The sequence below is a fragment of the Rhincodon typus genome, chromosome 4, assembly GCF_021869965.1.
Source record: "Rhincodon typus isolate 14 chromosome 4, sRhiTyp1.1, whole genome shotgun sequence".
NCBI classification, from domain to species: Eukaryota; Metazoa; Chordata; class Chondrichthyes; order Orectolobiformes; family Rhincodontidae; genus Rhincodon; species Rhincodon typus.
The window spans coordinates 62906870-62919922 of NC_063335.1; positions in this window are offsets into that span (position 1 = coordinate 62906870).

Sequence of the window (13053 nt, forward strand, 5' to 3'; positions counted from 1 at the left end):
GTGATGACTGCTACACTCTCCCCTGTCCCCAGATTCTCTTGAACTTCTGGCATGTTGTTGGTGCCTTCCACTTATTCAGTTCTTCTGCCAATTTTTTGTTCCTCATTACTACTTCTCCAGTCTTATTTTCCAGTGGTCTTGCCTCTGACCTCCTTTTCTCATATCTAAAAAAAACCCGCAATCTTCTTTAATATTACTAGCTAGCTTACTCATGTATTTCATCTTCTCCCCCTTATTGCCTTTTTAGTTACCCCCTGCTCTTTTTTAAAGGCTTCCCATTTCTCTGGACTCTCCCTAATCTTCACCCCATTGTATGTATTCTCATTTGCTTTGTGCTGTCCCTAACATCCCTTGTCAGCCGTGGTTGCCTCATCCTCCTTAAATATGTTTCTTCTTCCTTGGGTGAATTTCTGAAGCATCCTGAATTATCACCTGAAACTTCTGCCATTGCTGCTCTGCCATCTTCCCCAGTAAGCTTCCTTTCCAATCAACTCTGAGCAGCTCCTTCTTCATGTCATTGTCACTGCCCCCTAGAGATTCCTTCACCTTGTAATCAAGTCTGCTTCATTAAACGTCATCAAATCCAGAATGTAGCAGCTACGCTATGGTCAGAAAGGAGCGAGTCCTTAAATGACTCCAAGCCCCATCAGGTCTAACATGAGCAAAGAAACTTATTTGCCGCCCCTCAGTTGATCAGTACTCCTCCCTATTGAACACAGTTTGGAAAAATCATTGAAGATGGTACTATGATCCCCATTGAGACTAATAACTTAATACACATGATTTGAATACTGTTAAAACCAAGTCTGGAACAGTGATTACATTCGTTGAGGTTGACTTTAGCAGAAATTTTGTTTAAAGATGTGTTTTCTAAATTTAATATGTACTTTGCTATGTCTGTTATGTCCCAGATGAAGAAATAGGCTAGACCTTTTGATTTAACAAAAATAAGTGTAACACAAACTACAGCAGCCTGTGGTAATGGTGAGGCAGGTGAATGAACCCTCTCTGGAAAAAAGGATGTCTTTGTAGAAATGAGGCCTCACAGGAAGAAGAAGCAGGCAGGCAAAGGATTATTCAATTCCGTGTAAATAATTCCTTAATTAATCTTCTTTCATGATTTGATGCCAGTGGACTAAAGAATCCTTGCTTCGTGACCTTTGGGTCTTCTGTGTCTTCAAATATCATGTTACTTAAGTTATTTTTATGGTCAAACTCATTCCAGTGAAGTATAAAACTTAATAAAAGTTAAAGTTCATAAATAAAAAGAGTTCTATGTTCTGAGGCTTCTTTGGTGATTTTGAGGTTCCATTAGGGTTGCAGTCGAATTGAATTGTTGTTCTTCTCTTATGGGCTGCAAGCCCTCTTTTTCCCAATATGGATGTTATAGCACATTAAGTTGCTTTATTTTAATATTCCCTATCTCTATATTGTATTCCCAATTGTAGTGGAGGTAGGGTTCGAGTTTGAACAGAAAACTGTCCAGAGCCAGCTGCTATTACTATTCTATCTACTAGTTTTCTTGAAGTTACTCTTCTGTAACAAAAAAGCAAAACAAAAATTGGGTGTGGGCTTAATCATATGATAGATGGCTATTGGCACATTGGTCGACTTACTGAACCACAGATCACAGTAAGTGAAGATAGGCAATGGCACCTTCCCCACAACAATTCTCAGTACCGATGCCCTGCAAGGATGCATACTCAGCCTCCTACTGTACACTCATGACTGTATGGCCAAATTTTGTCTGAACTCCATCTACAACTTTGCTGATGACATCGCCGTTGTAGGACAGACATCAAACAATGACAAGGCAGAATACAGGAAAGAGATAGAGTGCTTGGTGACATGGTACAAAGTTAACAATCTCTACCTCAATGTCTGCAAAACTAATGAGCTGATTATCAACTTCAGGAAGCAAGGAGGAGGGCATGACCTTATCTATATCAATGAAGCTGAGGAGGAGATGGTCGAAAGCATCAAGTTACTAGGAGTGACGACCACCAACAATCTGTCCTGGGCCACCTATGTTGATGCAATGATCAAGAAGGCACAACAGTGCCTCTTCTTCCTCAGAAGGCTAAAGAAATTTGGCATGTCCATAAGGACCTTCACTAACTTCTATAGATACATCATAGAAAGCATTTTATCTGGATAAATCATGGCTTGGTCGGGCAACTGCTCTGCCCAGGACCATGAGAAACTACTGAAAGTTGTGAACACACCCAGACCATCACGCAAGCCAACCTTCCATTTATTTACTCGATGTCATTTCTTGTTGTCGCAGAAAGGCAGCCAACATAATGAAAGATCTCTACCAACCAGGTTATAATTTCTTCCAACTTCTTCCATCAGGCAGAAGACACGAAAGCTTAAACATACATACCAGCAGATTCAAGAACAGTTTCTTCCCTGCTGTTATTAGACTTCTGAATGGACCTCTTAAATTTCAAATTTAATGTTGATCTTGCTTTTTGAGTACCTTCTTTGCAGCCGTAACTTTGTATTCCTTGCTCTGTTTAATCACCCTATGATCTTTGTATGGTATTATATGCCTGTACTGCATGTAAAACAATACTTTTCACTGTACTTAGGTGTATGTGACAATAATAAATCAAATCAAATCATATAGGGACAAGTCATAATACTGAAGGAGTTTTGGTGACTATTTGTCAAAGCCACCGAGTTATCATTGCACATAAATGTGTTGAAGTATTTCAATAGGTTTTGGTAAATGTTCTTCTATTTCCAGCAATATCTACAAATAATATGGCTGTTGTTTATTGTCCTTGGGTGTTTACTTCGCTCAGTTATTCAAACAATGATAAGTGTGAAGTTGTGTAGGCTAGCTACTCAGACATATCTCCTGTTAATCCACATCAGAGGTTTTTAGAAATCTGGCCAATCTTGTAGGTCAGGAGGCCTTGACAGCTACTTTGAAACAGTGTCCTGGCCCATTTAATGGTGGTTTATTTTGCACGAACATCCCAGGTATTAAATTGGTCAATGAAATCAAAGATTAATAGTTATGATATGACAACTTTGTGACAATACCCAGAGAACAATGCAAAGGAATTGCACAAGTCAATTTCAAGACCTTTACTGAAACAAGTAAACTTAGAACAACATGAATCTTACCAAGTAAGCAACTTACATTTTAAGCTAGAAAAAAGATAATCAATACTTTACTATGATTGATAAAATGGCAAATGGAGGAAGGTGATGGCCTAGTGGTATTATTGCTTAGACTATTAATCCAGAAGTTCAGCTAATGTTCTGGGTACAAGGGTTCAAGTCCCACCATGTTAATTGGTGAAATTTCAGTTCAATTTTTTAAAAATCTGGAATTAAGAATCTACTGATGGCCATGAAAACATTGTCAATCGTCAGAAAAACGCATCTGGTTCACTAATATCCTTCTGGAATATCTGCCAACCTCACCTGGTCTGGCCTACAGGTGACTCCAGACACATAGCAATGTGGTTAACTTCAACTGCACTCTGAAATGGCCTAGCAAGCCAATCAATTGCTCCAGTGTCTACAAAGTCTCAAAGAAATGAAATTGGATGCATCACCTGGCATCCACTTAGGTACGGGAAAAGACAATGGCAGACCAATGCTGCAAAGGCCTCCTTACTAACATCTGGAAATGAGTGCCGAAACTGGGAGAGCTGTCTCAGGCAACAGCCTGACACAGTCATATTCACAGAATCATACCTCACAAACAATGTCCCAGAAACCACCATCAATATCCCTAGATATGTCCTGTCCTACTACCAGAAGTGACAGCATAGTGGTATACAGTTAGGAGGGAGTTGGCCTGGTAGTCCTCAACATTGACGCCAGACGTCATAAGATCTCATGGTTTCAGCTTAAACATGGGCAAAGAAACCTCCTACTGATTACCATGTACCCCATCCTCTGTCAGATGATGAATCGGTACTCCTCCACGTTGAACAACACTGAGAGGAAGCACTGAAGATGACAGGGGCACAAAATGTGGGCGATTTCAATATCCACCAACAAGATTGGCTCGGCAGCAGTATTACTGATTGAGCTGGCTGGGTCCTAAAACACATAGCTACTAGACTGGGTCTGCAGCAGGTGGTGAGAGAACCAACAACAGGGAAAACATACTTGACCTCATCCTTACCAATCTGCCAGCGACAGATGCCTCAGTCATGACAGTATCGGTAAGAGAGGCCACCACACATTTATGGAGACGAAGTCCAGCCTTCACATTGAGAATAACTTCCATCGTGATGTGCGGCACTACCACTGTGCTAAATGGGACAGACTTCGAATAGATCTAGCAAGTCAAGACTGGCATCCATGACGTGCTGTGGCCAACAACAGCAGCAGAATTGTACTCCAGCACAATCTGTAACCTCATGGCCTGGCATATCCTCCACTCAACTATTACCATCAGGCCAGGGTATCAACCCTGGTTCAATAGACAATGCAGGAGGGTATGCCAGGAGTAGCAACAGACATACCTGAAGCTGACGCATCAGCCTGGGACGCCACCAAACAGACCAGACACATACCAAACGGCATAAGCAGCAAGTGATATACAGAGCTAAGTAATTCCACAACGAACAGATCAGACTAACAACTTTGCAGTCCTGCCACATCCAGTTATGAATGGTGGTGGACAATTAAACAATTCACTGTATTCCACCAGTGTTTTTCTCCTTGATTACCACAATAACCTTTCATCTCTCTGTGAGACATCTTTCACTTTCTGTGAGTAATCTCTCTTGTCAGAAAAGCTGAAAACTAGAAGTGTGTCCACAGTCACTCCAGATGCTCTTGCTTTCAATCTCGGCTGTGAGCAATCTGCATCTATCACCGATCACCTTGGTAACCCTTGCTCCCAAACTTGTTGTTCAGCAGAATTTGAAGCAGATTACAGGGCCTTTTTGCCTCCATTTCACCTTGAATTAAATATAGAGTTTGAACCGTAACCTTCTTATAAAGGCTTACATTTTATCAGTGGCAAGGACACAGATTATACTTTGGATAGGAAATGTCAACGTTTATCACTAAAAATTCTTCAGTAGCTGCAATACTCACAAACTGACTGAGGCCTGAAGGATAATCAGGGATGAGAGTGGCTATAGGCAAAAAGAAATGAAACTTTTTGGGACAAGGGTTTATCTAATTATCACATTCTCACAACACATTAACTCAGTAAGCAGCTCTTTTTCCTAATTCCCTTCCTCCCACTCATTCATTCTGCAGCTGACCTTTCCAACAGCTTTTAGGCAATACCAAGGCACCCTGGGCCCTATAGGTCCCTTTATGGCTAGACCATTGTGATTGGTAATAAATTTTAATGCAAGTCCTTAGTCTTTTGATCTTGTCCTAAATTGGGATGTATGAACATAGAACATAGAACAGTACAGCACAGTACAGGCCCTTCGGCCCACGATGTTGTGCCGAACTTTTACCCTAATCCTAAGGTCTACCTAACCTCCAACCCTACCTTTTACTATCATCCATATGTCTATCTAATAGCCGCTTAAATGCCCCTAATGAGGCTGACTCCACTACCCTCTCCGGCAATGCATTCCACGCCGTGACCACTCTCTGAGTAAAGGACCTACCTCTGACGTCTCCCTTATATCTACCTCCACTCACTTTAAAACTATGACCCCTCGTCTCTGGCTGTCCACTCTATCTATACCTCTGATCATTTTGTACACCTCAATCAAGTCACCTCTCATCCTTCGTCGTCCTAAAGAGAAAAGCCCTAGCTCTCTCAAAATTTCCTCGTAAGACCTTCCCTCCATTCAAGGCAACATCCTGGTAAATCTCCTCTGCACCTTTTCCAACGCTTCCACATCTTTCCTGTAATGAGGCGACCAGAACTGGACACAATACTCCAGATGTGGCCGAACCAGGCTTTTGTATAGCTGGAGCATAACTTCATGGCTCTTGAACTCAATCCCTCTATTAATGAAAGCTAACACACCATACGCCTTCTTAACAACTCTATCCACCTGGATGGCAGCTTTCAGGAAACTGTGGACATGAACCCCGAGATCCCTCTGCTCCTCCACACTGCCAAGAATCTTTCCGTTAACCCTGTATTCTGCTTTCAAGTTTGTCCTTCGAAAATTAATCACCTCACACTTTTCAGGGTTAAATTCCATCTGCCACTTCTCAGCCCAGCTCTGCATCCGATCAATGTCCCTTTGTAACCTAGAATAGCCCTCCGCAATATCCACAACTAGACCCACCTTTGAATCATCTGCGAACTTACTAATCCACCCTTCCCCTCCTTCATCCAGATCGTTTACAAAAATCACAAATAGAAAAGGACCCAGAACAGATCCTTGTAGTACACCACTCATAACTGAGCACCATGTTGACTATTTTCCGTCCACTACCACCCTTTGTCTTCTAATGGGTCAGCCAATTCTGAATCCAATCTGCCACATTTCCCCCTATCCCATGCCTCCTTACCTTCTGCATGAGCCTACCATGGGGAACCTTATCAAACGCCTTACTTAAATCCACGTATACCACATCCACTGCTCTACCTTCATCCACGTGTTTGGTCAGCTCTTCAAAGGATTCAATAAGGTTTGTCAGGCATGATCTACCCCTCACAAATCCATGCTGACTATCACGAGTCAAACTGTGCCTTCCCAAGTGATCATAAATTCTATCTCTCAGAGCCCTTTCCAATAATTTGCCCACCACTGATGTAAGACTAACTGGCCTGTAATTTCCAGGGTTATCCATATTCCCTTTTTTGAACAAGGGAATGACGTTTGCCTCTCTCCGATCTTCTGGCACTATACCCGTGGACAGTGAGGACGAAAAGATCATCGCCAAAGGCCCTGCGATCTCTTCCCTCGCTTCCCATAGAATCCTTGGATAAATCCAATCAGGCCCGGGGGACTTATCTATCTTCAAGTTCCTCAAAATTCCTAGTACATCTTCCTTAATAACATCCACCTCCTCTAGCCTACCACTGTCCTCCTCTACAACTAGGTCCCTCTCAGTTGTGAATACCGAAGAAAAGTATTCATTAAGGACCTCTCCTATCTCTTTAGGCTCCGTGCACAAATTCCCTTTACAATCCTTGATAGGCCCTACCCTTTCTCCGGTCATTGTCTTATTCCTCATGTACGTATAAAAAGCCTTGGAGTTTTCCTTGATCCTATCTGCCAAGGTTTTCTCATGCCCCCTTATAGCTCTCCTAAGACCTTCAGCTCCTACCTGGATAACTTGTATCCCTCTGGAGCCTTTTCCGTTCCTTGCTTCCTAAACCTTTACATAAGCATCCTTCCTCCTCTTAACCAGTCGTTCGACCTCTCTTGACAACCAAGGCTCCCTCACTCGACGGCATCTTCCCTGCCTGCTAGGGCCAAACATATCAAGCACATGCAGTATGCATTCCTTAAACAATTTCCACATTTCAATAGTGCTCTTCCCTGACAGCATCTGTTCCCATTTTATGTTACCCAGTTCTTGCCTAACAGAATTGTAATTACCCTTCTCCCAATTATAAACCTTACCCTGCTGTATGTACCTGTCCTTTTCCATGACTATTGTAAAAGTAACAGAGTTATGATCGCTACCGCCAAAATGTTCTCCTATCAACAGGTCTCACACTTGGCCCAGTTCATTGCCAAGCAACAAATCCAAAGTGGCCTCTCCTCGTGTTGGTCTATCTACGTACTTTGTCAGGAATCCTTCCTGAACACACTGGACAAAATCCGCTCTGTCTGAACTATTACAACTGAAAAGTTTCCAATCAATATTTGGAAAGTTGAAGTCACCCATGACTACAACCTTGTGACTTCTGCACCTTTCCAGTATCTGCCTCCCAATCCGCTCCTCCACTTCTCTTCCGCTATTAGGGGGTCTGTAAAAAATCCCCAACAAAGTGACTGCTCCTTTCTTGTTCCTGACCTCAACCCAAACTGACCCTGTAGACGCATCATTCTCGAACTGCCTTTTGGTAGCTGCTATATTAGTCCTGACTAGCAATGCCACCCCCCCGCTTCTTTTACCACCCTCCCTATTTCTTTTAGAGCATCTAAATCCCAGAACTTCCAACAACCATTCCTGTCCCCGAGTTACCCAAGTTTCTGTAATGGCCAGAACATCATAGTTCCAAGTACTGACCCATGCTCTAAATTCATCCGCCTTATGTCTGATACTTCTAGCATTGAAGTATACACATCTTAAACCATCCCTGTGTCCACAATTACGCTCCATCGATCGTATTTCTTTATTAACAACCTCACTCCCTGTTGTGTCTGTTGGAAGGCTGAATACCTCATCCTCTGAATTACAAATCCGGTTCCCCACCCCCTGTCAATCTAGTTTAAACCATTCCATATAGCTCAAGCAAACCTCCCTCCCAGGCTATTTGTGCCCTTCCGGTTCAGGTGCAACCCATCCTTACTGTACAAGTCCCACCTTCCCTAGAATGTGCTCCAATTATCCACATAATGGAAGTCCTCCCTCCTACACCAGCCCTTTAGCCACATGTTTAGCTGCACTCTCTCCCTATTTCTTACCCCGTTATCGCATGGCACTGGTAGTAATCCAAAGATAACTACCCTGTTTGTCCTGGACTTCAGCTTCCAACCTAATTCCCTGTACTTGTTTTTCACATTCTCAGTCCTTTTTCTACTTATGTCATTGGTACCGATGTGTACCATGACTGCTGGTTGCTCACTCTCCCCCTTAAGGATCTTGAAGACATGATCCAAGACATCACGGACCCTGGCACCCGGGAGGCAACATGCCATCCGTTCAAGGTGTAGAGCTGGATAAACACAGCAGGCCAAGCAGCATCAAAGGAGCAGGAAGGCTGACATTTCGGGTCTTAGACCCTTCATCAGAAATGGGGGAGGGGAAGGGGGTTCTGAAATAAATAGGGAGAGAGGGGGAGGCGGATAGAAGATGGATAGAGGAGAAGATAGGTGGAGAGGAAACAGACAGGTCAAAGAGGGGGGGATGGAGCCAGTAAAGCTGAGTGTAGGAGGGGAGGTAGGGAGGAGATAGGTCAGTCCAGGGAGGACGGACAGGTCAAAGGGGCGGGATGAGGTTAGTAGGTAGGAAATGGGGGTGCGGCTTGAGGTGGGAGGAGGGGATAGGTGAGAGGAAGAACAGGATAGGGAGGCGGGGACGAGCTGGGCTGGTTTTGGGATGCGGTAGCGGGAGGGGAGATTTTGAAGCTTGCCATCTCGGGCAACCATCTAGAAACCGAAATCCATTTCAAGCCCACCGACTCCCACAGCTATCTAGAATACACCTCCTCCCACCCACCTTCCTGCAAAAATGCCATCCCCTATTCCCAATTCCTTCGCCTCCGCCGCATCTGCTCCCAGGATGAGGCATTCCACTCCTGTACATCTCAGATGTCCTCGTTTTTCAAGGACCGCAACATCCCCCCCCTCAGTGGTCCAGAACGCCCTCCACCGTGTCTCCCGCATTTCCTGCAACTCATCCCTCACACCCCGTCCCCGCAATAACAACCAAAACAGAATCCCCCTCGTCCTCACGTACCACCCCACCAACCTCCGGATCCAACGCATCATCCTCTGACACTTCCGCCATCTGCAATCCGACCCCACCACCAAAGACATTTTTCCCTCCCCACCCTTATCTGCTTTCCGGAGGGACCACTCTCTCTGTGACTCCCTTGTCTGCTCCACACTCCCCTCCAGCCCCACCGCACCCGGCACTTTTCCCTGCAACCACAGGAAGTGCTACACCTGCCCCCATACCTCCTCCCTCACCCCCATCCCAGGCCCCAAGAAGACTTTCCACATCAAGCGGATGTTCACCTGCACATCTGCTAATGTGGTATACTGCATCCGCTGTACCTGTTGTGGCCTCCTCTACATCGGGGAAACCAAGCGGAGGCTTGGGGACCGCTTTGCAGAACACCTATACTCGGTTCGCAATAAATAACTGCACCTCCCAGTCGCGAACCATTTCAACTCCCCCTTCCATTCCTCAGACGACATGTCCATCCTGGGCCTCCTGCAGTGCCACAACGATGCCACCTGAAGGTTGCAGGAACAGCAACTCATATTCCACTTGGGAACCCTGCAGCCCAACGGTATCAATGTGGATTTCACAAGATTCAAAATCTCCCCTCCCAAAACCAGCCCAGCTCGTCCCCGCCTCCCTAACCTGTTCTTCCTCTCACCTATCCCCTCCTACCACCTCAAGCCACACCCCCATCTCCTACCAACTAACCTCATCCCGCCCCCTTGACCTGTCCGTCTTCCCTGGACTGACCTGTCTCCTCCCTACCTCCCCACCTGCACTCACCTTTACTGGCTCCATCCCCGCCTCTTTGACCTGTCTGTTTCCTCTCCACCTATCTTCTCCTCTATCCATCTTCTATCCGCCTCCCGCTCGCTCCCTATTTATTTCAGAACCCCCTTCCCCTCCCCCATTTCTGATGAAGGGTCTAGGCCCGAAATGTCAGCCTTCCTGTCCTATGATGCTGCTTGGCCTGCTGTGTTCATCCACCTCTACACCTTGTTATCTCAGATTCTCCAGTATCTGCAGTTCCTACTATCTCTGATACCATCCGTTCATCTCTTTCGCGTCCACAGAACCGCCTGTCTGTGCCTCTTACTATTGAATCCCCCACTACAATTGCTCTCCTATTCTCCCCCCTTCCCTTCTGTGCCACAGGGCCAGGCTCAGTGCCAGAGACCTGTCCGCTATGGCCTTCCCCTGGTAGGTCACCCCCCCAACAGCATCCAAAACGGTATACTTATTATTGAGGGGAATGGCCACAGGGGAACCCTGCACTGTCTGCCTATTCCCTTTCCCCTTCCTGACAGTCACCCATCTACCTTTTTCCTGTACCTTGGGTGTGACCACCTCCCTATAACTCCTCTCTATCACCCCCTCAGCCTCCCGAATGATCCAGAGTTCATCCAGCTCCAGCTCCAGTTCCTTAACGTGGTTTGTGAGAAGCTGGAGTTGCGTGCACTTCTCGCAGGTGAAGTCAGAGGGGACATCAGCAGTGACCCTTACCTCCCACACCCTGCAAGAGAAGCGTGCGACTGCCCTAGCTTCCATTCCCTCTACTCTAATTTCCAGAAGAATAAAAAAAGTTAAAAAAAACCTTACCTTACCGGCCCTCCGCACAGTCTTTTTTTTTGGTTAGAGGAGGAGGATGGGTGGGAGACACTACACGTGTAGTGTTTCGGGTTTAGCTAATGCCCGAATATATTTGTTCCTTCCTGGCTCGCGTTCTCTCCACATACCTGCCGCTGAAAGCAAAAAGGCCGCTGCTGCATGAGGTAAGTTTTTGTACGGAAAAAAAAACCTAACCTTACCTTCCCGTCAGCACCCTGGCTCACGCACCTGCTGCTCTAAACAAGAAGGACCCTGCTGCACAAATTAAGTTTTTATACGGAAAAAAAAACCTTACCTTCCCATCAGCACCCTGGCTCGCGCTCCTGCTGCTCCAAACAAGAACTAGTATGATATTTTTGCATTTCATCTTGGTTGTAGTTTGCTGCTCTAATTCAAAAAAATAATAATTTGGTAACGTTCAAAAAACTAAGACAAATTCACTTCAGGTAGCTGAAACACAGTTTCCACTGCTACCACCTCCACTCCCTGCATCAAACTACCTCTGCACCTGCAGCAAAATGTACCTTTTTGATGTTATGACTGATAGCAACTGAGTCCGAGTTGACTCAAGGCTAAGTGGCAGCTGCCTTGGTCCTGCTCCCAGTACTGACAGAGATCTGAAAAAATGAACAGGTATGCAGAATTTAATTCTTTAAAATAAAAAATGAAAGAACTGTGGATGCTGTAATTCAGAAACAAAAACAAATTGCTGGAAAAGCTCAACAAGTCTGGCAGATCCGTGGATAGAACTCAGAGTTAACATTTCAGGTCCAGTGACGCCAATTTCTCTCCACAGATGCTGCCAAACCTGCTGAGCTTTTCCAGCAATTTCTGTTTTTGTGTCCATTCTCTACAGTTTGGATTTTGATTCCATCAAATGGTGGAATTTGCTTGTCCCTGGGATCTATTCATTGGTTTGGGGCTGCAGGTCGTGAAGGAACCAAGAAGAGGAAACCCTACTTGATCTCATCCTCTCCAATCTACCTTTCAAAGATGCATTTGTTCATGATAGTGTTGGCATGTCCACTTTTCTGGAACAGATGTTCATGGCTGATCCAGGATAATACTTTACCTTGGCTAGCCTGTCTGAGATCCTCCCTCAGTTGCTCAACTATCCAGTTCCCATGGTTGCTACACAGGGTGCAATTTTGCTGCCCGCTATCATCCATGATTTTACCCTGGATGATCTGATTGATGATTTTCTCACTATTTTTTAATATGGTCATTAGGAGGTGGCTAGCTGGTTCCCTGTCAATTGTCCTGTTGTCTCCTGTCGGTTGTCCTCCTTTAATTCCTTCCAAGGCTTGCTTCACTTGTTGGGCCAAGACCCTGAGTTTATTATCCAAATGAGCCAAATCAAGTAATATAACTAATGACGCTCCTGCCCCATATGCTATAGCTGGATCATTATGGAATTCCCTTCTTTCATGCTTATTAGTGACAGGTCACAGTTCCCCAATATATTTATCATTATCAGCATTAATTCATGGTGGATATTGTCGACCAAAATTTTGCCTGTGGGCTTAATCACCAGTCTGTTATGTGGACCTGGAATGCTTGTGGGACATGCTGGGGGAAGGGCTTTTCCTGCCACCCTTGGTCTGTTTTAAACCTCATATTCTAGAAATTTTCCCTGGTCTGGCCTCGCCTCCAGGGCATCGTCAACCAAACTCTAACCCTTTGTCCAGGCTGTGCACTCGGCATCCCACTGCCATGTACCCATTTTCAGAGAAATCCCATCAATCATCTGTAATCCCTATGCTCATTTACACCATTAGTTAATGATTACACCCAAAATTAACAAATTTCACATGGTGGATCTAAAGGATCCCATCCACCCAACTGCAGCATCAGGTAAGTCTACCGTAGGTAGCCATGGCAGGAACTGTTGCTGATCAGCTACCACATATGTGATTG